The sequence below is a fragment of the Sebastes fasciatus genome, chromosome 2 (assembly GCF_043250625.1).
Source record: "Sebastes fasciatus isolate fSebFas1 chromosome 2, fSebFas1.pri, whole genome shotgun sequence".
Classification (NCBI taxonomy): Eukaryota; Metazoa; Chordata; class Actinopteri; order Perciformes; family Sebastidae; genus Sebastes; species Sebastes fasciatus.
Genome location: NC_133796.1, coordinates 27,883,434 through 27,907,957, shown reverse-complemented (window position 1 = coordinate 27,907,957; position 24,524 = coordinate 27,883,434). Strand labels below are relative to the sequence as shown.

Below are 24,524 nucleotides of genomic sequence, written 5' to 3'. Positions count from 1 at the left end.
TTGTATTACAGCCATTTCCTTTGGAAAATGCGTTTTTGGGCCCTGGGACTTCACGTAATCTGCAATTCCGACGGTGGCCACAACACCAAAATTACCTCAGAGCCCAGCGATGTTCATAGGTTCCTGGTTTCAAACCTGCTGGCGGGCTTTTATTTTTGTAGAGTTTGCATGTACTTCCTATGTTATTGTGGGTGTCCTCCAGGTCCTCCACTGTCCAAACACATGCTGGTTTGTTGGGTGCATTGCAAACTCTGAAATGCCCATGTGGTTGTCTGTCTAGGTGTTAGCCTGCTCACTCTACTGTATTGCTCCTGTGACCCTGAACAGTTTAAGTGGTTTGCAAAATGGATGAATGTTCAGGTTATGCAATCTGTCATCGAAACATTGTGTACATGAGTTCTGAGCACTTAGAATAATGCACATTATCCTTGTTACAGAGAGTTGAGATTTAGACAAAGTATTTTAAACAAAGTGACATATTTTCCATCAAATTGTAAACTGTTTGTTCAACGTATTCTCATACAACAGTTCATATGATATGTGATACGAAAAGTTATTCTTCATTTTTCGTGTGTTTCCCTACGAATGTCTAGTGTCAATTTCCGCTCCAATCTTTTCAAAATAAACTGTTTTCACAGGAAACAACTCGGTTAGGCTTAGGAAAATATTAACTTGATTAGGTTTAGGCAACACAACTACTTAGTAAGGATTAGGAAAAGATCGTGGTTAAGTTGCGCCACAACAAAAGTGGTTACGTCACACCAGAAGTAGCGTAGCTTAAGTACGGACGTTCTGTGACAAAAACTACTTGGTTAGGTTTAAGAAAAGATTGTGGTTTTGGTTAAAATAACACTGGACGTGGCATAACTTAAGTTCGAACGTTACGTGACAAATGAATCAACGTTGACTTTTGGTATCACACGGGATAGAACACCGTTCTCCTGGGTGAAAGTCTGGTGTTTTTTGACTCACCCATCCACCCCGACCTCCTCCCGCAGTGTTTGTCGCTCCCTATACTTCCTACGTGGATTACATAGAAATATTTCGTGGGATATTGACGAATTACAGTGCATTTACTTTTTGTAAGTATAGGTACAAATGACAACAGCCTGGTTTGTTTAATTTCTGACGTCATCTTCCATAGACTGTTCATCAATAGCAATTTTGTATCTTTTCTGTACGTTTTCTAGTCTTACTCAAATTGATTCACGAGAGGTTTCTTATGTATTCTTATTAGAATTTCAGATTATTTCTTATTAAATGGTTTCATATTGGAATGATGACACCATTAAGAAAAGCAACAGCACCACTGTATCTTACGTCTACATTCAATGCTCAAGCTGCCTAAAATGCCTTCCTTTGATCTAGTTAGTCTCCTAGGCATTGGTAATAGACCCATCGCTATTGGGGGGAAAAAAGGAAATTGCAGCACATTTCAATAAAAGTAATTGGTCCTCATGCAGACAAAACAGCCACACATTTGCTATCACTATGTATACGAATGCGAATGTAATTACCTTGCCTGTGAAGCCCCTCTCCCTCCCTCTCTCCCTCCCGCACTCTCGTATGATTATGTTTTTCTGCCTGTGTTATCTGAGAGAGAAGTGTGCTGCTGTGCTGATTAACAAATAACTCTGTGATGAGCCCCCCAATGTCCAGTTAGGTGCAAACATACGCCGTATTTGGACAGAGAGCTGAGGCCTTATGGGAACAGAAAAACTGCTAATCCAGTCAGATATTTTTACAACTAGAGGGCCTGCTTTTGCTATTATTATATTATTATACATTTTATGCCATGTTTCCTTTGCAATATGTTTTATACTGAACATCCACTCTCACATTATTTCGGCATTAGGATCAACCACCGCTGGTGGATGTGTAGCAGGCTATCCAGATCTGCACAGTATGGCTCTCATAACGTAATTAGTCCATCTCTCTAGGAGGGTTTTGCTAGCTTTACCTATATGCCAAAGTAAAGTGCAGGCACTTTGATGATAAAAGGGATAAAAAGGCAGCGATAAGGTGGAATGTTGAGCAGAGCGAGGCTGGCGTGAGCCAGCCAGCGGAGGTCTAATTGGATGAAGGAACCCTGTTGCATGAGGCGTTCTTCCCTGAGAGTGCAAAGACATTATGAAAACCTCCCACGCTGCTTTCAGTTGATTCAATTAATTTATTTTTCTGTTAAACTGATGGAAATATTGCCTCTTTTCCAATAAAAGCCTGACAGCTTTAGCACTGCGACATGGCTTGAAGTCCTCAGCTCTAAGGAATTAATTGTGAATGCATTCTGCTCCCGTCACCAGCCCTGCCCTCAGCCCGATCCCGAAAGGATGACCAGAAATCACCCCGTCTCCATGGCGGCCCAGCCCAGGCTCAGCCTGTGGTCGAGTGATCTCATTCAGCGTTATAATTCCCCTCTTCCATGTTTGGTGCTGCGGCTTTTGTTTTGACCGGGCTGACAGTGAGCCTTAACTGATCGCCATGCCTCAACGCAGCGGAGGAAAAACATTGGTTCAAACAATAGGCAGAGGATCAGAGAGGTGGGAGAGTGAATAATGTGTCAGGTGCTCCGAATGAATTAAAGTGCAGAGCAAGGCTGTGGAAATACCTCTGTGTGAGGCCCTAATCAGTTGCAAACAAGGGAGGGAGAGAGGGGGAAAAAAAGCTTTCATTCCTGTAACTAATCATTTGCGGTTTCCCAATGCAGTCAGCCAACGCCAAAGGCAGAGACTAATAAACTGGGAGGCTGTGTAGATTTATAAATGATTAATTAAGGGGCCTCCCACGGGAACTACAGCAGCTATAAGCAAAAATATTAATTAGTTGAGATGAGACTTAAACTAACAGGAAAACATTCCAGCCATGTTGGAAAGCACATGGTGGGGGCAGCTTGTTTGACTCTGGGCTGACAAAGAGGGCCCTCACTGCTGCACCACTGTAGGGCGAGGGAGGGGGCTGTGTTGAATTTGGCTGGAGGATAATGAAGAGTTACATAGAGTGTCAGACAGAGAGACACACAGGTCCTTAGTATTGAGTTGTAAGGAGAGATGACTGAGTGACTGAGAGGGTTAGGATTGGGTCTGAAATGAGTTCTCGACTGCCTCAAGTACCTCTGCACCCCCCCTCACACAGCTACATTACCATCTCTGGTTGCCTCTCTTCATGCCTGCCCTTCAGGGAGGTCTCTAAAGCCTCTCTCCTCCGCTTCTTTTCATGAATGTCAAGATGCTGAGTTTAAAGTCCTGCAGATTAAATGGGAAGTGTTGAGTTTATTCTGCGTCTAATGAAAGAACTAGGTAATTTCATGCAGAGGATCTCAATGTCACAATGCTTTCCAACTTCCCGAGCAGTCTTCTTATTTCCTGTTCTCCACAGGGAGGGTGGCAACTGATTTCACCATTTTTGATTGCCGCAGCATCATCCGGGATGATGCTACCTGGGTGGACGTGACCCATCCAAAAGAGTGACCCATCCAAAAGAGCCTGTGTAGGTGTGATACAGTATTGTGAAGTGAGCAGCAAGGGTTCATGGTGCTAAAAACTATTCATGGCCACTGTCAAATCTGATGGCTGATCTGATCCAGCCTCTCTGTCATCTATTGAGTCAGTCACCAGAGAGCTGCAAAATCAAACAATACTCTGTCTCACTGTGTTTCCTGTTGGCTATTCTATGGACTATCTGTGCTGACAAATACAGTTTCTTCACATTAAAACAACTGGCCAAGAGGATTCTCGAAAAAGACGAAACTGACACATTAGCAAGAGGGAAAAAAAGAGCAAATATTTGTTTCAGGAATTCCACAAACCCAACATCAGTTTCTGTCAGAAATGCAATATCGTACAATTTGGAATCACATATCAACTCTCTGACATATGCCCCCTCCAGTCTGCACTCTGAAGAATAATGTGGCTTGCCTCTGCATACTCACACATACTGTATACCACAAGACAAACCATGGAAGAGATGGCAATCACCCTTTTCTCTTTTCCTCTATCAAAAATTGCAAAGTAAACTTAAGACAATAAAAAGGAAGCCAACACCGCACTGGGCAGCCAGCATGAAACACAATTACAGAAATATGAATTCATTTGTAAAGGTTGTGCGTCATTTTCAAAGATCTTTGTGATGAGAGCAAAAACCACTGGAAGCACAAACCGCCTGTGCCAACTCAAATATTATCACAGTTAGTAGAAATTGGACCCCAATCAGACCTGTGGGACAAAAAATGTAAGCCAGTGGTTCCCAACCTGGGGTTCGGGCCTCCCTTAGTGGGGCGCCAAAGATCACAGGGGGTGCGCCAAAGATCACAGGGGGTGCGCCAGGATTTGTCTGCTCTGAGGCTGTCAAAATTTGATTTGCTCATGTATAACTTAACTTTATTGGATAATTTATACAAAAGTCTGGATATAAAACTATTTAAAAATATGTATTTTTTAGCAAATTCTAACTAAATATTCAGTTTCAGTCCGTATTTATTGGCGTTTAGCCTTTCAAAAACAAAATTTTCACTGCGGTCAAAAACCTATTTGCTCTCCTGCTTGATGCACCTGTATTAACTGGTCGGTTTAGCAGCAGTCTAACACCATAAATTACATTTATTTAACTACAATAACAAAAAATCTATTTCGGCTCTAGCACTATCATAGTAAGTTAATTAAGTCATTAAGAAAAAAGATCATATTAAGTATCTACATTAGCTTGCCGAATCCTTCAAGACGTCATCACTTTATTTATGTAGACAAAACAAACGAGTTTTATGCATTAAAGAAAGTTGATTTAATAAAAATACACCGAATCATCTTCAAATTGAGGATTTTGTTTGAGGATTTGTAAAAATTTTTTTAGGATGATGACATTGAGGGGGCTCAGCTTTTCTTAGACACAAGTAGGGTGGCTTTAAGGAAAATAGGTTGGGAATCACTGATCTAAGAAATACTTTGAGACCTGAAATAATCGAAACCTTAAACAGAGTCCTAGGTATCTGGATTAAATCACCTGACTATACTGTGGATGCCTCAAACGTAATCCATCCACAGAAAATCCACAGAGGAATCAGCCCTCAAGTGACTATATCAAAAATCCCCATATGTCAATCTTGACTTCAGTTTCGTTTGCAGGTTAAAAAGAACCGGCCTCAACTATTTTCATGTTTTCAGCACAGAATCTGCTGAAAAGAGTCTGAGATGAAAAATTAGGGCCAAGTAGACACTTGAAGAGAGAGGCAGAAATTCCTTTAAGCCATCATAATTGACTCACTGGAGGGCCCGGCTCTGGTGGCGGTGAGGTGCTTCAGAAGTCAATGTTCCCAGAATCTAGTGTCAAGGGTGAATACATGTTTTTAGATTTCATAAATAAATATTTCATTCAACTGTCAATGGCATGTATGTGGTGGAAGAGAGCCCTTTCATGTCACTCTGGCTTTTGGATGGGTGCGGGAAAATTGAGGCTACTAAAGGCTACCAGCAGGAGTGAGCCAGAAAAGACTCCCATTTGAATGATGGGCAAAGAGTTGAACTGTGTTTTTTTTCTCTCTGCTGATATGATCAGCAGCGAGAAAAGCTGAAGGTGTCCAGCAGAAAGGAGTGACGTTTGACAACAATTAGTGGTGCTGCTTTGAGCAGTGATAGGCAGGCCTATATACGACACAAAGAAGGCTCCAACCACCCACTTCACAGCGGGTCAGACCACCACACAAATCAGCCCCATCACATCTCCAGGCAAGATTGATACTATACGGCAAAATCTAATGTAAGAGTAAAGAACACACATATTTAGGTCCAATTGGAAACACATAAATAGTAAACTTCTATTACATAAACATGTCCAGCTGAAACATCATAAACAAGAAATTCTCCAAACTAAATTACAAAATAATGCAGGAAGGCATTGTTTGCCTTCCGAAAACCATTATAAATATCATTAATTTTATGATCTGATACCACTTTGGTCTAAGTTTGGTAAGGTTTAGACCAGTGGGCAACTCCGGGGTCTGAGAAGTGAAGCCAATGCTGAAGTGCCTTAAACTTGCATTCTTTCTAACAGCCAGCAGGGGGCGACTTCTCTGGTTGCAAAAAGAAGTCTGATTGTATAGAAGTCTTTGAGAAAATGAGCCTACTTCTAACTTGATTTATTACCTCAGTAAACATTGTATACATGAGTTTATGGTCTCAATCGCTCATTTCAAGTCTTATTCAAAACAGCATGATGTTCATTATGTAAATTATGGTCCAATTTAGAGTCAAATAGTCCATAAAGCAGGGTATGCTTTAGGGTGTGGCTACCTTGTGATTGACAGGTCGCTACCACAGGGTTGTCCAGTCTGGAAGTTGACCGTGTTTACATCTTTCAAATTTAACCCTTTAACAGTTTTTTTCAGTTCATGAAAGTTATTATAACCTTTTTGGTCGCCTAAAAATGGACGACAGCACCAGTCCTTTCAGCCAGTTCCCAAAATGAGATATGTTTACTTTTAAGTGACAAAGCTCTCTAGTGGCTGTAGCAGTAATAATGACGGGAGCAAAGAAGGAAGTAAAACAACATTGAGGTGGACGGATGGGTCAACAAAACATCAGACTTTAATATGGCAGACCACTGTTTCTCGTTTCAGTCAACCTTTCTTTAAAGATGACCATAATGTATCCCTAAACCTAACCAAACCTTAAACATAGCGATGTCACATCATAAAATGTATTTATTTTCAAACAGTGATTTGTAACAGTTTTGGAAGGAACACACAAATGATGTCTAGCTGATAGAGTGGAATAGTCTCCACTCTTTTGGGAAGACTGTTCACAACATTTTGGGACATGGCTGCAGGGATTTACTCCCATTCAGCCACAAGAGCATTAGTGAGGCCATCCATATTGTTAAGCAATAAGGCCTGGCTCGCAGTTAGCACTACAGTGAATGAATGAAAAAATATCTAGTCATTTACATGTCTCATCTCTCATCAGGTTTTTCAGACACATTAATTAACAACAAAACAAGCATTCCCATATGTGTACCAACCCGCAGCTAACAGCAGCAACAACATACTGTCATACAAATATGTACATGAACAGCCTACATTTAGTGCCCCAGGAGATATCCAACAACGAAAATTGACTAAATTAATGCACAAAGCCTCACATAAACAAACATAATATACAAACATGAACAGAACAAAATCTACAAGTCATGTCAGCTTACACGTTACAAATGTGTTGGATGGGGTAGAGGTCAGGGGTCTGTGCAGACCAATCAAGTTCTTCCACATCAAACTCAGAAAACCATTTCTTAATGGACATTTCTTTTGGAATGGCAGCACTGACATGTTGAAACAGGAAAAGGACCTTCCCAAAACTGTTATCATGAAGTTGGATAAAGCACATTTTTGTCTGAAATATTATGATATGCTGTTGTAGCATTAAAAGGTACAGTGTGAAGGATGTGGCAACATCTAGTGGTGTGGTTGCAAATTGCAACCAACTGAGTACCCCTATGCTCACTCCTCCCTTTCCAAGTCTGCGGTAATGTGAGCCGCCGAGTGAAAAACCGTGGTAACGTCATTCGCCTCGCTCGCCATCCTTACCATAATAACACTACTTTAAGAGCAACGGAAGTCAGACGGCAGCCGGAGGTACCTCAGTTTTGCACTCTGCGGCTCACGTTAATACAGTTTCACAAGCGTGTCAGAGACGCTAAAGTCTCTATCTAGAGCCAGTGTTTGGTTTGTCCGTTCTGGGCTACTGTAGAAACATGGCAAAGCAACATGGCAGACTCCGTTAACAGGACCCGCTCACTATGGGGTTCATTCTAAGCTAATGAAAACACAACGATTTTCAGTTTCAGGTGATTATGCACTAATAAAAACATAGTTATGAACATTGTATTCCATTCTGCTAATACATCCTCTGAAATGTTACACACTGTCCCTTTAAGATTTCCTTTCATTGTAAATAAGAGGCCAATCAAGTTCTTCCACATCGAACTCAAATAATCCATTCCTTAATGGATATTTGTCTGTCGTCACAAAGTTGGACAAAGCACGTTCGTCTGAATTATCATTATATGCTGTAGCATTAACATTTCACTTCATTGTAAATAAAAGGCTTCACCCAAACCTTGAAAAACAGCTCCAAACGAAAAGCACACACTGTCCACATACTTTTGGCCACATTGTACACATTGTGTATATCAGTGTACAGTGTACACTGATATACAAAACTAACAAGCAGTTACTGTTTCAATTAGTCTATCATAATGCTGTACAGTATCAGGAGACAATTCAATCAAAAGAACCGTCAGTATCAGCAGCACATACCGGCCTGTATTTACTTCTATTATTTGTTCAAAGACTGCTGCAGCCCTACTGTATCTAAAACACACACCAAAGCATGCTGATTGTTTTGTGTGTAATGTAAATGTTTGTGTCTTGAGTAAATTGCAGGTGGAAGCAATGACTTCGGGAGGTAAAAACAAATTTAGGCAATAATTGAATTGTAGCATAAAATTGCCAACTGCAAATAACCACAAGCCATTACGTGAACCCATTCTCTCCCCTTTCAGTAAGAAACCGAACCTCACACACACAAATACAGTGTGCATGCATGAACACACAAAGGCACGCGCACACACGCAAGGTGGGAGAGACCTTTGAGGGTTTTACAATAGCACATTTATCCGCAAAATTAAAAATGGTGATTGATCCGTGGAATATTAACGGTCAACAATGTTTTTCATTAAGTTGTGAAGGGGAGCGAGGGGAGGCATTCTGGGAGAAGAAAGAGAGCAAGAAGGAAAAAGAGCGAAAGCTTTATTCAATGCTGATCCTGTACTGTAAAAAGGCCCGAAGAGAAATGTAAATACTAGACTCCAATAACACGACAGCACACTAATCATATTTACAAACTATATTAAATCTGCCCATTGTGTTTGCCTTGCTGAGGATTGGCTACCATGTAATTGTCATTGTAACCAGTGTTGGCTTATGGGGAAATTTAACTGCAGTGATATAAGGTGACTGGTAGGATTATTATTACTTTATTATGACCCAGTATATGTTTATTAAAACAATTTGTCATGCAGAACAGGAGTGGGGAATGGAAACATTAAATCCTGCTCCACTCTGGCCGCAGAAATGAGTTACAATAAAATTAATGGTGGGGAGGCCTGGGCTGACACCAGAGTGGTACGTAATAACCTGCTGCTTCGTTTCATTTGCCGATCATTTCCTGTTGGGCCCTCACCATTAAACATACATGCGGGGGATTATTGAAATAGCCCTGCGACAGCCATTGTAGTGCAGAGAGTGTGTGTGTCTCTCTGTGTGTGCGTCTATCTGTGCGGCTGTGTGTGTGTGTGTTTGGCTGGAAATGCTGCTTTTATGTGGCCGGGGCATTTGATCTTAAAAACACCGGCGTCATGGCAATATGCCACGGTGTGTTTGTATTTCTGGTTGTGCTGTTACGAGAGGAGAGATATTAGGACGTTGAGGCAGTAAGGCTGGGATCTGAAGTCTTAGGAGGAGGCATCATTTCACTGAGTGCCTGGGAGGGGCAAGATTAGTCTGTCAGTCCTGTCTAAAATGACTTTGAGGCTATAGCTACAGGGATGCAGCAGAAGTTTAGCCAAGGAGTTAAGTGCATTTACACTGAACAATGCCCTTCATTCCCCTTGCGGTTTGGTGTTTGTGAGGACAGCCATGGTAAAAGGTGTGGACTGATTATATGACTTGGAGAGCATTTTTTTTTTACTGTATCTGGTATCTTGCAGCCGCAGCAAACTTAAAAAAAAGAGTATAATATGCTGCCTTCGCAAACCCATTAGAACTAGCACAGGAAAAACACTGCAGATCTACATTTTAAATGCCGTATACATCATCCCACATCTCAACCTGAGCAAAACAAATGCTGCCTGGTGTCAGGAGAGGTGCCACACCTTCTCCAGTCGCTGTCTTTAAGAGTTAATGTTAACCGGAAACAGTCAGTGACATGTGTTGAAATTTAATCTACAGGAAAGGGCAACAGTGCCTTTTTTACATTTTACTGAATCATGTGGGTGAAATATTATTACTAAACAATCTGAAGTGCTTACAAAGAAAAGATCACAAACTGTATAAGGGGCTGATCACACCAAGATGCAGCGCAGCCGCTGCTTGTAACCGGGCAATCAAATGGGATTAACAGGAAAAATGTGGTTTGTCTCTCTCTCTCAAAGACAGTAGCCTAAACTGAAACTATCACTAGGCTATATGAGATATGAATTTCCCCTTCCCTCTCACATACTCCACATAGTCCAACAGCTAACTAGCTAGCTAGCCCTACCACATCTACCGGCAATCCAGCATCAAAACAGGAAGGAAGTGGTAAAGTAGTGAAGCCCGCCTCTTGCTTGATTTGATTGGCTGCCTGGGTCAAATGTGACATTGACAAGCGGTGCGACCAGGGTTTAAAATATGCAAGTGGCTGCTAGATTTGCTTCACTCACTAGCAAAAAAAGACAATGGTAATCTATGGAGTGATAGATTTTGTAATCTACCAGCCACAGTGGCAGGTGGACATTGGGGTAAATTTCCAACACTGGGTGCGACTCCACGGCGGGCCACGGCAATATTTTAACTTTAATGCGTGTCTAAAAACAGCAAAAAAAAAGCGATGATTCAAGATATGTGAATGGAAATGGGTTCTATGGGTACCCACGAGTCTCCCCTTTACAGACATGCACACTTTATGATAATCACACTGACAGCTGTTGTTGCCTGTTGGGCTTGAGTTTGCCATGTTATGATTTTAACATATTTTTTATGCTAAATGCAGTACCTGTGAGGGTTTCTGGACAATGTTTGTCATTGTTTTATATAATAAATGTATGCATACATTTGCATAAAGCAGCATATTTGCCCACTCCCATGTTGATAAGAGTATTTAATACTTGACAAATGTCCCTTTAAGGTCCTTTTTGAACAGATAAAAAACGTATGATTACTTTGCAAATAATCACGATGAACTATGGACAATCATGGGATTAATCGCAATCAAATATTTTAATCAATTGACAGCCTTAGAAGAAAGTGAAGTTGTTGTTTTCTGGGTGTCCCTGGAGCTGTTTCACCATCATCCACAAGCTGTTTTAATATTTTGCAGCTGTGAGCAGCTCTACCATTTCCTTGTGTTTTCCATTGTGGGAGATTAATGTCCATCAACAGCACATTTAATAATCAAACGTTTTTTAGTATGCATGCTGACTGCTTTGAGTACACTTAATTGCATCAAAATAAACAGCTGGTGGCGCTAATTCTCCGGTCGGGTTTCATTAAACCACTGCAGAAGAGGACAGCGCAACAAGACTATGTAAGTCAAGAGTGCTACAGTCAAACCCCAAATAAACAAAAACAATGTGGAAAACATGATGGAAAAATGGCATATACTGTATGCTTGTTTCATCTATTAACTTGAGAATGATCTCCTTGTTTTTGTCTGCTGCAATTTTTTGTCTCTTTTTAGACTTATGTGAAGTTGTCGGATCCTATTCATTTTCTATGGAGATCTTGTTGCATGATGGATACGACTCGGCGAGTTGACTGACCATTCGCCATATCTTAATTTGCATAATCATAACTCTACCTCAACTTTATGCAAATGAGGTCAGTCCTTCGCAAGGAAGCAGGCTCGCGAAACTCAGATCAAACAGTCAAACTATGCAATGCTGATCAAATATGAATCAAGATTATGTTACTGTATTGCCTATTTTAGCGTACGGTTTAGCTGTAAAATGCAAAAGTTTGTGACCCGCAACCATGTTTAAAACAGTCCAGCTAAACACCAAACATCGCCAACTGGCCAGAACAAACACGCACCACGGCTCGCAAAACTCAGATCAAACTGTCAAACTAGGTAATGCTGATCAAATATGAATCAAGAGTCTGTTACTGTTTTCAGAAACACATTTTTGTGTACTGTTTAGATGTAAAATGAGAAATTTTGTTCGCCACCTTGTTAAAAACAGTTGAGCCAAAAAACAAGCAACACGCACCGGCAGCAGTAAACCGGACCATTTTGGGTCCCGTCACATCTTTCCGTTTATGGTCTGGATTTGGTTCATCTCCACCATGAGGCTGCATTCACACTAGATCAGGTGGTGCTTAAAAACGCAAGTCCCATGCGTTTGGGCTGCGGCAAGGGAGTGCCAAATTAACTTTGGAAATGCAACCCAATGTCAGCTGAGGTGGCCATTCACGTAACTGCCGATCCAGAGCTGAACAACCCAGCCATGAGGGAACAGAAGACGTTAATCGTCGTGCAGTCAATGGTCCATTAAAGTGACTCTCCCACACCGCCGCAAAATCCTGCGGTGAATCGCCTTAATGCCTGATCTGGTGTGAATGCAGCCTAAGTCACATGCATCTGTTTCCATCACACTTTGTCGCATTTTATCGACACACCAACTTTTTCACATGTCCTGAATTCCTGCATAAGACAGTGAACTCTATCTGCTCATTGACTACAAACATTATGTGGATAAAAGCATGACCTCATTGGTAAATGTAAGTGTAAGTGCACATGTATGAGTACGGATTCTGCACAGTATAGCAGACATTCATGTTTATAAAAGTTTGACCAAATCCTGGGCCTGAAGCTCATTATCAGGATTATTTTTTTTCTCCCTATATTGGCCAGTGAGCACATAATGTGTCTCTATGATTTGAACTGAGTGTAATTCTGAGTGCGTTAACCATTCTCTTAGGTCTTTCAGTGATGTTGTCATTGCCATGCAGTTTATTGTTACAGTGGCAGGGTCCTTTCTATGCTGCCTCTCTCTCAGGAATTTCATGGTTATGCGGAGAAAAGAATTGGTCACAGTAATAAGATAGGATCCATCCGATGCCATTCAAAATAGCCTGATCAAATCTCTGGTCTGCAAATCTCAGTATTGTGTTGTGTTTTTGAATTTACTGAACACCAGTTATGCCAACAAAGCCTCGGTTTTCTAAGAAATGTTTCCTTACTACGCAGGATACACAAATAAACCAATGCTACCCTCTAATTCCTCAATAATTAAAAAATAAGCCTGCGCTCACCATTACATGACTGTGTTCTGCGATGGGCTCCAAGACCTCCAACAGCTCACACAGAAGAAGAAAATGAAACCTTATGAGTTTGCAGTGTAAATCCCTCAATCATAAAGTGTCTGAGAGAATAATGCAGGTTAGAGGACCCTCTAAGAGACCTTTGTTTAAAGGAATATATGGTTGGTTTTACATGTTAACGGCAGTTTTGGGCAGAGATGGCTGCACTATTTTGTATGAACGTTGTTTTGGTTCACCAGAAAGTCAAACTGAAACAGTGAGCTGAAATGTGCACAGAGCTGCAGAGTGAGAGGTTGATTCTCAGTGGGATCGACAGTAGTAGCAACCCTTTAGCATTACAGGCTGTTCTCATACACCGTTTGTAGTTATACCTACGAAAACTAATGCATTGTAATTCGTATACATCCCACAGAATCAATTAGTATTTAATCCACGTAATTGTGAACCAGAAAGTATAAAGAGAGACAACAGTCGCTTAGGGAGGAAGGCGGGGTGGATGAGTTGGTCAAAAAACACCAGACTTTTGCCCAGGAGACCGGCGTGCATACCCTGTGTGAAACCAGTAGTTAGCGTTGATTTATTTGTCATATAACTTCCATACTTAAGTAATGCCACTTCCATAGTTAGTTTAGTCCAAACCACAATCTTTTCCTAAACCTAGCTAAGTAGTTTTTTTGCCTAAACTTTACAGAGTCATCTTTTCCTAAACCTAAGTAGTTTTTGTTATGTAACTTCCGTACTTAAGTAACGCCACTTCCTGTGTTATTTTAACCCAAACCATGATCTTTTCCTAAGCCTAAGTAGTTTTGTTGCCTAAACCTAAACAAGTTGTTTACTGTGAAGACGGAAGTTTATTTTGAAAAGAATGGAGCGAAAATTGACATGTGCGTCATGCGTTGCTGGACATTTGTAGGGAATTAAAAAAACGCATGAAAAATGAGGAATACGTTTTCGTAACATATCATACAAACCGCTGTATGAGGATACGTTGGAACATTATGGTCAGTTTTTGAATTCCCCTCCATGTCGAAAAAAAAATATGAAGAGAAGTATCCTTTAGGAAGGTGCACTTGTCAGGACAAGCTAACAACTCTGCATCCCCTGGAGAGCAAACAAAGCTTAATTTCAGCTAAAATGAAAAACTAATCAACACTAATTCTCTTCAATCCCCTCAATAAACTTAAATTAATATTTGTGATTGTCACTGGATAATTACAATACGAAATTTCTTATCATGTTAGTTATCATGAAACTGTAGGAGGAGATTTTTGCCTCACACAGTACAGCCAGAGTCTGACTTTCACCCAGACTTAACTTCCTGTGCACAACACAATGTGCATTAGCAGTGTTTTAATGATGGCATCATAAAAGCTCTATTCATATATACTCTGAATTGGGCATAAATGGTCCATGTGATTAAGTAGTACATAATCTGAAAGCTGAAATTACACTTTGTTACTTTGGCCGTGCCATTTTTGACAAAATTACCGTCAAAAAAGTGGTGGTAATCAAATGGACAATTAGTTTTTAAAGTGAGGTCGCAGAGCTCATTCCTAGTTTCCTAACGTCTACTGCCCACCCTTCATCAGTTCACTGCACCCCCCCATACAAAGCCTCTTATGACCACATTAATGCACCTAATTACCATGTCAATCACAAGTAATGCTTATTAATTGCCCCTCAGAAAGGGGCTATTTCAAACAGCGAGTAGTGCCTTTAAAAGCCCACTGAAAGGCTGACTGTAGGGTAGGTTATGAGAGAGAGAGCCATGTTTCAGCCCTACTGCTGGCATTAGTCAATCTGCTGTCCAGATGTCTTCCACAGGTGACAGCTGCAATGGCCTAACAAGCAAATTAATCACGGAGCTTTTGTGGCGCTTCATTTTAGGGAAACTCATTTCGTTTCATAAAAGGCTTCATCTCGTGTGAAAAATGACAAATTGCGGCCATGGAGTGATGTGGAGGACCAAGCAGCCGGCTCTCATTTCTGTACCATGCCTGCAAGGTACTGAAGAATAGAGAGGCAGAGAGATAGAGCAAGGGGAGAACTGGGCCAGAACCAGCGACACAGTAATGAAGCCCAACTCTGCCCCTGTGGGCTCAAGTTCTGACGAGCCTCACAGGTGGCTCGGTCAGATTAAAACCCAGCATGGTTATAAGGACTAGGCTTTGAATGAGGGGATACGCTCTGTGGTCTGTCAGACATTGTCCCCAAATTGCAACATGGAGGACATTTTGAAAAGCTGGCCCAACAAGGGGTTTGGTGGCAGGGAGTTTTCTTTGATTTAAACCCAGATGGCTTGTTGTACTTTAAAGCCTTTCTTGATTTATATGTGATGTTTTATCCCACAGATTAGTGGTGGTTTTGGAATTTGGGGTGCATGTTAACCAACAGAGAAGCAAAAGTGTAGAGTTTGTTTTATTTTAGAGCAGGCAGCCCAGCATATGTGTTGCTAACAAATGTATAAAGCAGGGCAATTACAAACTATGTATTTTGGAGGAGTTGAGAGTGAGTGGATTTTGAATTAAGCCCATTTAGTTGCACAAAGTGATTGACCCGAGGGCAAACCTAAAGTGTACTCCACATTTTTTAGCAAAAATTGAACATTGTGTGTTTATATATATTTAGAGAAGCAGCTGAACCGTGGAATTTTTTTTATGACAGAACATCAAGAACAATTTCACATCGCAACTTAAAGGTTTTTCAAACAAAAGGTATGGAAAATTGAAAACTTCCGGTGGCCACACAGACCCAACAAATTAAACTTTTTGGATTTAAAAGCTTCACAAAGCCATTAATACAAAAAAGGAGATAAATCCTTGAAAGCCTTCCAACAAAAACTGTAATTATCATTGCCAGTAGAAAAGAAAAGAAAAGAGCACAGGGAGGCAAGAGGATTACACTCCTTCACAACAGAGGAATGTTCTGTGTTTATTTCTCTTCATTTGTTGAAAGAAATTCTGGGGTGACAGATGTCAGCAACACTTTATAATTTAGCATAATTATCATGTTCATTCTATTCTACCGGTGCATATTGTATCCCACCTTCTATTCTTCAAATTCTTACTTCAACTCGCTCTGATTGGGTAGAAACCCATAGTCCCTCTCTTGAATGTTTGACCATGGCACATAGAGGGAGATTTTTGCTTAAAGAGGACATATCATGCTCATTTTCAGGTTCATACTTGTATTTTGGGTTTCTACTAGAACATGTTTACATGCTTTAATGTTCAAACAACACATTATTTTTCTCATACTGTCTGTCTGAATATACCTGTATTCACCCTCTGTCAGAAACGCTCTGTTTTAGCGCATTTCAAGGGAGTGGCAACGGAATTGCGTTGCTAGGAAACAGCTTGGGTCCGTGTTTACTTCCTGTCTGATGTCATTCACTGCAACAGGAAATAAACTGGGACACATTTAGAATGTTTATGTTTAAAACTGTGAAATTGTCGAAATATTGTACATTTGTGACATCACAAATGTACAGAAATCCTGACGGCTTGTTTCAAACGCACAATTTCTGAATACGGGCTGTGTGTATTTCTCTGTGGATTCAGCGTTTTGATACTTTCACAGTACCAATAATATCACTTAAACCTGCTTTATAATATGAAAGACATGAAAATCTCACTTTCTACAATATGGGACCTTTAATGAATTCACGAAAGCAGTTTCCTTGACAATACAAAGAATGTGTTGCAGTTACAGCTGTCAAAGTCAACACGATAATAACGTATTAACGCAACTTGCGATTTATAGATCGTAGCGGGCTCAGCTTTACAGTGAAGATACTGGTATCATATGAAACTAAAAACACATAATGAATCCATTGGTACCAACCATGTCATACTAGCTTGACACTAAGGAGGCTAAATAATGCTCCAAACTTATGCTAACTGGCATGGCCATTTTCAAAGGGATCCCTTGACCTCTGACCTCAAGATATGTGAATGAAAATGGGTTCTATGGGTACCCAAAAGTCTCCCCTTTACAGACGTGCCCACTTTATGCTAATCACATGCAGTTTGGGGCAAGTCATAGTCAAGTCAGCACACTGACACACTGACAGCTGTTGTTGCCTGTTGGGCTGCAGTTTGCCATGTTATGATTTGAGCATATTTTGAATGCTAAATGCAGTACCTGTGAGGGTTTCTGGACAATATTTGTCATTGTTTTGTGTTGGTTATTGATTTCTAATAATAAATATATACATACATTTGCATAAAGAAAGCATATTTGCCCACTCACATGTTGATAAGTGTATTAAATACTTGACAGATCTCCCTTTAAGGTACAGATAAAAAAGTCTTCTATTAATTTGCGATTAATCACAATTAACTATGGACAGTCGTGCAATTAATTGTGATTAAATATTTCAATCAACTGACAACCCTTGTTGCAGTACAACTGAAAAGTTTTCATTTCCGTTATCTTTGTTGAAGTCTTCAACAAACTTTCTCAGTCGATGTACTGTATACCTATACAGAGACAACATATCTTAAGGATGCTTCAGTGTAGATGCTTCTGTCTGTAGAACATCAGCCGTTAGGACAAACCTTTCAGTTTTCTGTTAAAAGGTCCACATCGCTGTCATTGGCTTTTGAGTCGTTAACCCATTTTCTCTGGTTAAGAGTTATTATATCACTGTTTATATTAATTCTGTGAAGGTTGCAAATGAGTAAAAATTTTTCTGAAATATGGTGAAGACCTAAGAATCCACAAAAGTTACCACATTTAATGAAGATGCTTGAATAGTGCAACTTGGATGCGTGTTCAATAAAGTTTATTGTGAAATCAAGCATTCGATAAGCAGTAAGAGAAAATTCCAAAAACAGCAAGCTTGAATGTTTAACATAACACTGATTATGAGGTTATTTTCATCTATTTTCAAGATGACTATTGTATGTTACATTTTACATACAATTGAACCTACTCAACTATCACTAATACCTTAATAATGGGGAAATGTGCCGTACCATATGTCACACAAAATGGTGCTGTTTAATTATTGCCACTTAAAGGAGTTCAAGGAGGCAACAGTCAATCAGTAAATGATGGCTTGATCTTGACTCGCAGAGTCTGCGTCACCATGGGGACCCCAGACCCTGACGCCCAGATGCAGCATCTTCCCAGAGACTGAGATATGGCCAACCTCTGACTCTTCAATGTGGTCCCACTGGCAGATATGCTCTTATCAGGACAGGCTGCAGCATACATCTTCCAACTGCCAAACACACTGGCATAGAAAAGGGGCCCTAAATAGTGTGATAGGTGAAATTCTTAACACATGTGACTGTTGTGTATGATCCACTGAAGTGCAGTCAAGATTAGACTACAGCAAACAAACTGTTAAAGGGCAGGTATTTCACGGATTTATTACTTCAGATCAACATTTATGACATAGAAATGCGAAATACTTGCCAGTGAATATTATATGCCTAGGGCTTTTATTTTGAAAGGTAAGAACGGAAGGAGAGAATCTGGTCTGCGCTGCCTTTGTCAAGGTTGAAAGGAGTAATAAAGTTTGCCGTCCTGGTTCGGACTACGGAGCCTACGTGTAATATTTATGATAAAAACTAAAAATATATTGACGTGCAAATTAATTGCACTGAAAAAACACCACGGGTGTGTAACGGCCTTTAATCACTGAATTTCTGTTCATGTTCATTTTTGATTTGCAGAAGTAGCATTAAATAAATACTAGTCGGACGACGGACGCTACAATCTGAAAGTGAAAGTGTCTGCTCTGTACGGAGTCTCAGCTCAGAGCAGCATGTGTCAGATTTCACACACGGAACTGAGAGAGTTGACAGACAAGACGATGGCGGAGGATTTGGTGTCAAAGCGAGAAGCAAAAGCGCTTATTTGGCAATATTACACGGCGCTGTTTAATACTCGATTCTGATTGGTCAATCGCGGTGTTCTATGGTCTGTTATTTCTTTGTTTCTTTTTTCTTTGTTATACCGTTGCTATATATAACAGACCGTTGCTATGGGCACCGTTCTGATGTCGGACTCTGGGGGATCGTTTGTGTGTCAGATTATTGATTTCTTAAAGGTCACCTATTATGCAAAATGCACTTTTCCATGTCTTTTAAACATCAATATCTGTCCCCAGTGTGTCTACAGGTCACCATAGTATCATAAAAGACCATCCTCTCTCTTTTTCTCCTCCTCCGTTTGTCCGGAAATGGGTGCAGAAAAAAAATTCGCTTTTTTCCTTGTATTCTGACGTCATTTGAGAAATGCAAGCCACGTGAGGGTTTCCTGGTCGAACCAGAGAGAACCTTCAGTAGCTGACCCCGCCCCACAGCGCGTCACTGTCTCTCCTCCTCAACCTAACTTGAGCAAAGTAGCTCCTACAGTTAGTCTGCAAGAACCAGCAGAACCGTCTTCATGTACTCCCATCATCTAAATATAACATGTTCTTTCACAAAGGCTTTATGTAATTACACTGTTTAAACAGATGATATTTATATATTATATATATTTGATGTCATGCATGTAGCAGATTACAGGTAGTAAATAGTGACTTGTAAGCAACACAACACATTTCTGTTTCACAGTCAAACTTTATTTGAGTAGACAGATGACAATATTAATTGTTCACAGCATTTGTAATCATCCCACCTGTTAGTTAGTTATGTTAACATGGTACAGGAGAAAGTCTTCAGCTCTGGTAAACTATGGTAAGCTAAGCTCCGGTGGTCTGTAGTCATGGTAACAGAGAGACAGCTACTACTGTAAATAATATACCATTACTCTGATCTTCCATACATTTATCTTTTAGCAGAAATAATGAACTGACTACTGTTTCACATCTTCTATTTTCCACGCTGATGGTCGCTGTGTTTACACACCGTGTCATAGCGGTAGCATGTAGCTAACCCGTTAGCATGTAGCTACATGCTAACGGGTTAGCTACATGCTACCGGGTTAGCTACATGCTACCGGGTTAGCTTTGTATCTCCATGTAAACAGAGCCATCTGCTCTCAGCTGTCTGCTCTCCTCTGGGATGATTCTGTCGGTCATTTCTCACAGATGGATCTGTAAAGACAGACGTAAAACAGAGTGTATGTTTACGGTTTACAGAGTTGATGCATGAGGTAAACACTGAGTTAACTAACAGAGATATAAACAGCATTATTTACCTGAGAGAAACCGTCAGGAAAACCTGGAATCTGGACCGCAGATGTTCATCACGTGTCGCCGATTTCTGATCAGATTCCTCCGGTAACGTGCGCTGGGTGAAGTTTCTGGTTTATAAACTTTATTCTAGCTGCTATCTCTCCACTCGTCTCTCTCTCTCTCAGAGAGAGAGAGAGAGAGAGAGAGAGAGAGAGAGAGAGAGAGCTTCTCCGGGAGGGAGGGGGAGGGTGACGCTGTTGTTGAGGACGTTTGATTGACAGAAAACGCTGACCAATCAGAGCAGAGTGGGAGGAGACAGAGGCTACAGACACAGAAATCAGCACTTTTGGAAATGGGCTGAAACAGAGGTTATAGAGACATGCTGGAATGCATGATCTGATTGTTTTTTTGAAAAAAAAACTTCAGAGACATGGTTTGGAGGTGTCTGAGACCTATAATAACTAGTTTAAATGGAGTATAATATGTGACCTTTAAATAAGTAGCCGTGTAATAAGCGGGATAATGTACAGCTAGCAGGTTGCATTGTTGTGAAATAAACCCCTTTAGGGCGATGAGACGTATATTTCACAACAATGACCGGCTCGCTGTACATTATCCCTTACACACTTCGGATTTTATCCCAATGCTATAAGGGAACCATAACGTTATTGAGGCTATTGCCGTGCAGAGGACGGAGCGGTGAAAACCTGCAGCCTTGCAGCGAAAGCTGGACCGGAGAGGCCAGACACATAGCCATCCAACGGTAAAGATCGAAGTTGTAACTCGTAAAATGTTCGGTGTAAACGGTAACACCGGTGTTGTCACAAGTTTATTAACCAATTGCGAAAATTTCCTCACCGTCACATCCCTAGCTGGCAGCCGGTTAGCTTATCTTAGCACAAAGACTGAAAACAGGGGGAGACAGGTAGCGTGGCTCTGTCCAAAGGTAACAAAATCTAGACCCACACATAACCCGCCGTGAAACCACAACATGTCGTTTTCACATTTAGTTTTTTGTATGGATTAAACAAATGAGATACGTAAGAATTAGTGTGTTTTTAAGGTGCTGGTAGACTGAGTTTGTTACCTGTGGACAGAGCCAGCTGTAGCCTCATATTGAAAGAACAGATATGAGAGACTTCTCATCTAATTCTCAGCAAAAATTTCAAACTATTCCTTCAATCCTACAGCATGTAAAGCATAAATTAACATTAATAATAATAAATATCAGAACTATTCCTTTAAGTTGGAACAAGAAGCTAGATTGTCTTGTTGATGTCTGTGTTATAACAGTCATCATGGAGAGAGCATGCATTATCTTACAAAGTGATTTTCACTTAAAGAAGAGTTTAATTATCATTTCATTGCATTTAGTCGGTTTAATTGTAACTTGTTTAGTAGCTCCATGGGTGTTGCTTTTGTGCATGTGTGAGCGAGGGGGTGGAGTGAAAAAGAACAGGAAGTGGACTAGTCTACTTGAAGATATGGCAATATACAGAACCACGAACATACTCACACACTCACACACACACACACACACACTCGGACACTCAACACCCCCCTCCCCTGAGGGCCTAAAAGCTAATTAGCTCCTAAAGCATTTATTTATCACAGATAAACTGTCCAGCAATCTCACTGGCACATCCCCAATGGAAATAAGAACTACTCATTAGTTTGTTCAATTAAGCTTTCTTTTCCCACTTCAGCCTGCCCTCCCCACATCACACACAGCGCAAGAATGCACTTTTTGGTACTGCAAAAGTTGCTCCGCTTAAGCAGACTTTCCATGTATACACTGCAGTAAAGGCGGAAAGCCTTCGACATCTCTATCAATATGTATGTGACCCAAATTAGATTTAGAGGCTAAACTTAATCAATCTGTATGTGGAAAGTCCTTGAAAGGAGAACTGTGATTAGTAATGCTAAAACAAGACAACAAGGGTGGGGGGGATTAACTCTCATTTTACATTTTACTGTAAGACACTCGAATAAGCAGGCGTCTGCTGGTGCTGTTGAATAAACTCATGAGGTGAACTCTCAAACTTTTCCACACGAAGGCCTATTTGGGATTATTTGGAGCTGAATGAACTGAATTCATTGTTGACTCGGCTGCATTTCATTTATGCAGCGTGACAACAAGCTGGGACCAAGTGGATCCCACTTGGTGTCGTGACAACTTGGTGTCATTAGCCAATTATTCAGTTTGCTGAAATGGTACTTTTGAGCTTCCATCTGTACGGTATTTGCAAAAAAAAACATGTTCTTATTTCAGGTTGGATGGATTGTGTTTGATCCGGAGGCTGAGATATGCAGCTTATACTTTCTGATGCAATACAGTCTTTAAATACAACTGAGGAAGATGCCAGGCAGCTTGCTTAAAGGTAGGGTCGGTAATGCTGAGAAAATAGCAAGAGTACATTTGATTTTTAAAATGATCCAACTGAAAAACCCAGCTCAGTGTTGACAACTCTTCTCCAATGAAAGTAGCAGCAGCACTTGCTCCAACAGAAAGTCGGCAAAACTGCCAGTCCGTCCCTTTAGGCCTCCCTCCAAAGCCACTCCCCCAGAATTATCAAAATGAACATAAACAATGAACGTGGCTATTGTTGGTACTCAAGGCTGTCCAGCTAGCAGCTTGTGGAACATTCCAGTGACGCACAATGAGGGCACGGGCAGGTAAGCAGGTACTAGGGGTGGGAAAAGAAAATTGATTCACCTATGTATAGCATTTATTTTTTTAACGATTTTGAAATATTTTTTTTAAATGCCAGAATCTATATAATTGCTTAATTTGAGACTCTAGAAGTAGAAGATAGTTACCACTTTTATTGTTGTAGCCTGAGTAACGTGACGTCATATCCGTCAAAAAACAAAACCAAAACAATCCGCAGCGAGCCCAAACAAGAAAATTGAAAACGACAGAGAGTCTGTGTTGATACGACCCGCACCCTCACATATTAAATCCAACGTGGTAAACACCACACATACAGTAAAGTATGGAAACACTTTGGGTTTCACACATTACCAGGAAAAGCAGAGCTAGACCTCACGGCTAAAGCTGCATGTTAACTCTGTCATGGACAGGAAACGTTATCGTTTTGCAGTAACGTGCGGTCAAACCAGCCGTCACTCTCATCTCCGTGGTGGAATCAGCCGGCGCTACAACTGTAGTGCACCCATATACTGACAGAGCTAGCGACGGACTTGGCAAAGTTAGCCGAAGTATACACGTGCGACGAAGTCTGTTTTTTAAAATAAGGTGTTAACAAAGGGAACTGTATATACAAAATACATATAAGGAAATAAGATTGATTGGATTATATTCACCAGAAATATAAAACATTACATGTCCGTTATAAATTAAAAATAAAAATACCACTAATTTGTGAGGGAAATGTCTTTATTTGATTTTTGGTTTGCTGGAAAAAATTTAATAAATAATGCTTGACAATGACATGATATATTTGACTTCAGGACATCTCTGACTACATACGTGCTGAAAATCAAACATTTTTTACTTTATTAATTTAGATATTTTCCAAAGTAAACGTCCCTAGAAGTGTATGATTCAACTTTTTCCTATGGTCTAGTGTTAGAAAAGTTAACAAAAATTGCAATACATGTAGAATCGCCACCCAAGTATTGTGTTACTGTAGTATCGAATCGGGAGATAGGTGTATTGTCCCAGCCCCAGTAGGTAGAAGGATGGCCAATCATTACATCAAGGCTGAATGAAATTATTGGATGCATTTGATTTATTGAGTCTATCGATGTGTAATGAGAAGTTCAATAAATATAACAAAACAATGTATTTGAACAGCACTACCAACCCTAGCTTTAATGTATATGATGTTTCATGTTCTGTATAGTAGTTTAAGCAGTTTAAATAAAGTGCCAGTTCAGTCTTTATTTCTCTGTTGCCAAGAATTGACATCTTTCTCATGCAGTAGGGTTAATTATTAATCCATGTGAACTTTAGTTTTGCCCTCCATTATTAAGGGTTTTCACTACTATTCTATATTATAAAGTCATTGCGTGAGACACAAAGACAAAGACTTTATGAAGTACTGTACCTTTTTTTTGTTCTGACTCATTTCATTAAATCATTAAAAGCAAATTGCATTTTAAGCACCATTGGTATTTGAATGTCAGAGGCATAATAGATTTGTTGAAGTAGCATTGAAGTTGTTAGAATCCTGTTATTAAGGTCAAATGCTCATCACAGATAAAGGTTACGGATACATTCCCACCAACTACAGCTTTTCCTCACACGCCAAAATACTCAGCAGCATAACAGTCATCAACATTGCATGGAGGCAAACTTCT

The 24,524-nt window shown here is 40.3% G+C and overlaps 1 long non-coding RNA gene across 4 annotated transcripts in view; it reads right to left on the bottom strand.

Moving 5' to 3' along the window:
• LOC141756885 (uncharacterized) overlaps positions 1-24,524 on the bottom strand; it is a 219,437-nt gene that overhangs the window by 88,029 nt on the left and 106,884 nt on the right. The window lies entirely within an intron of this gene.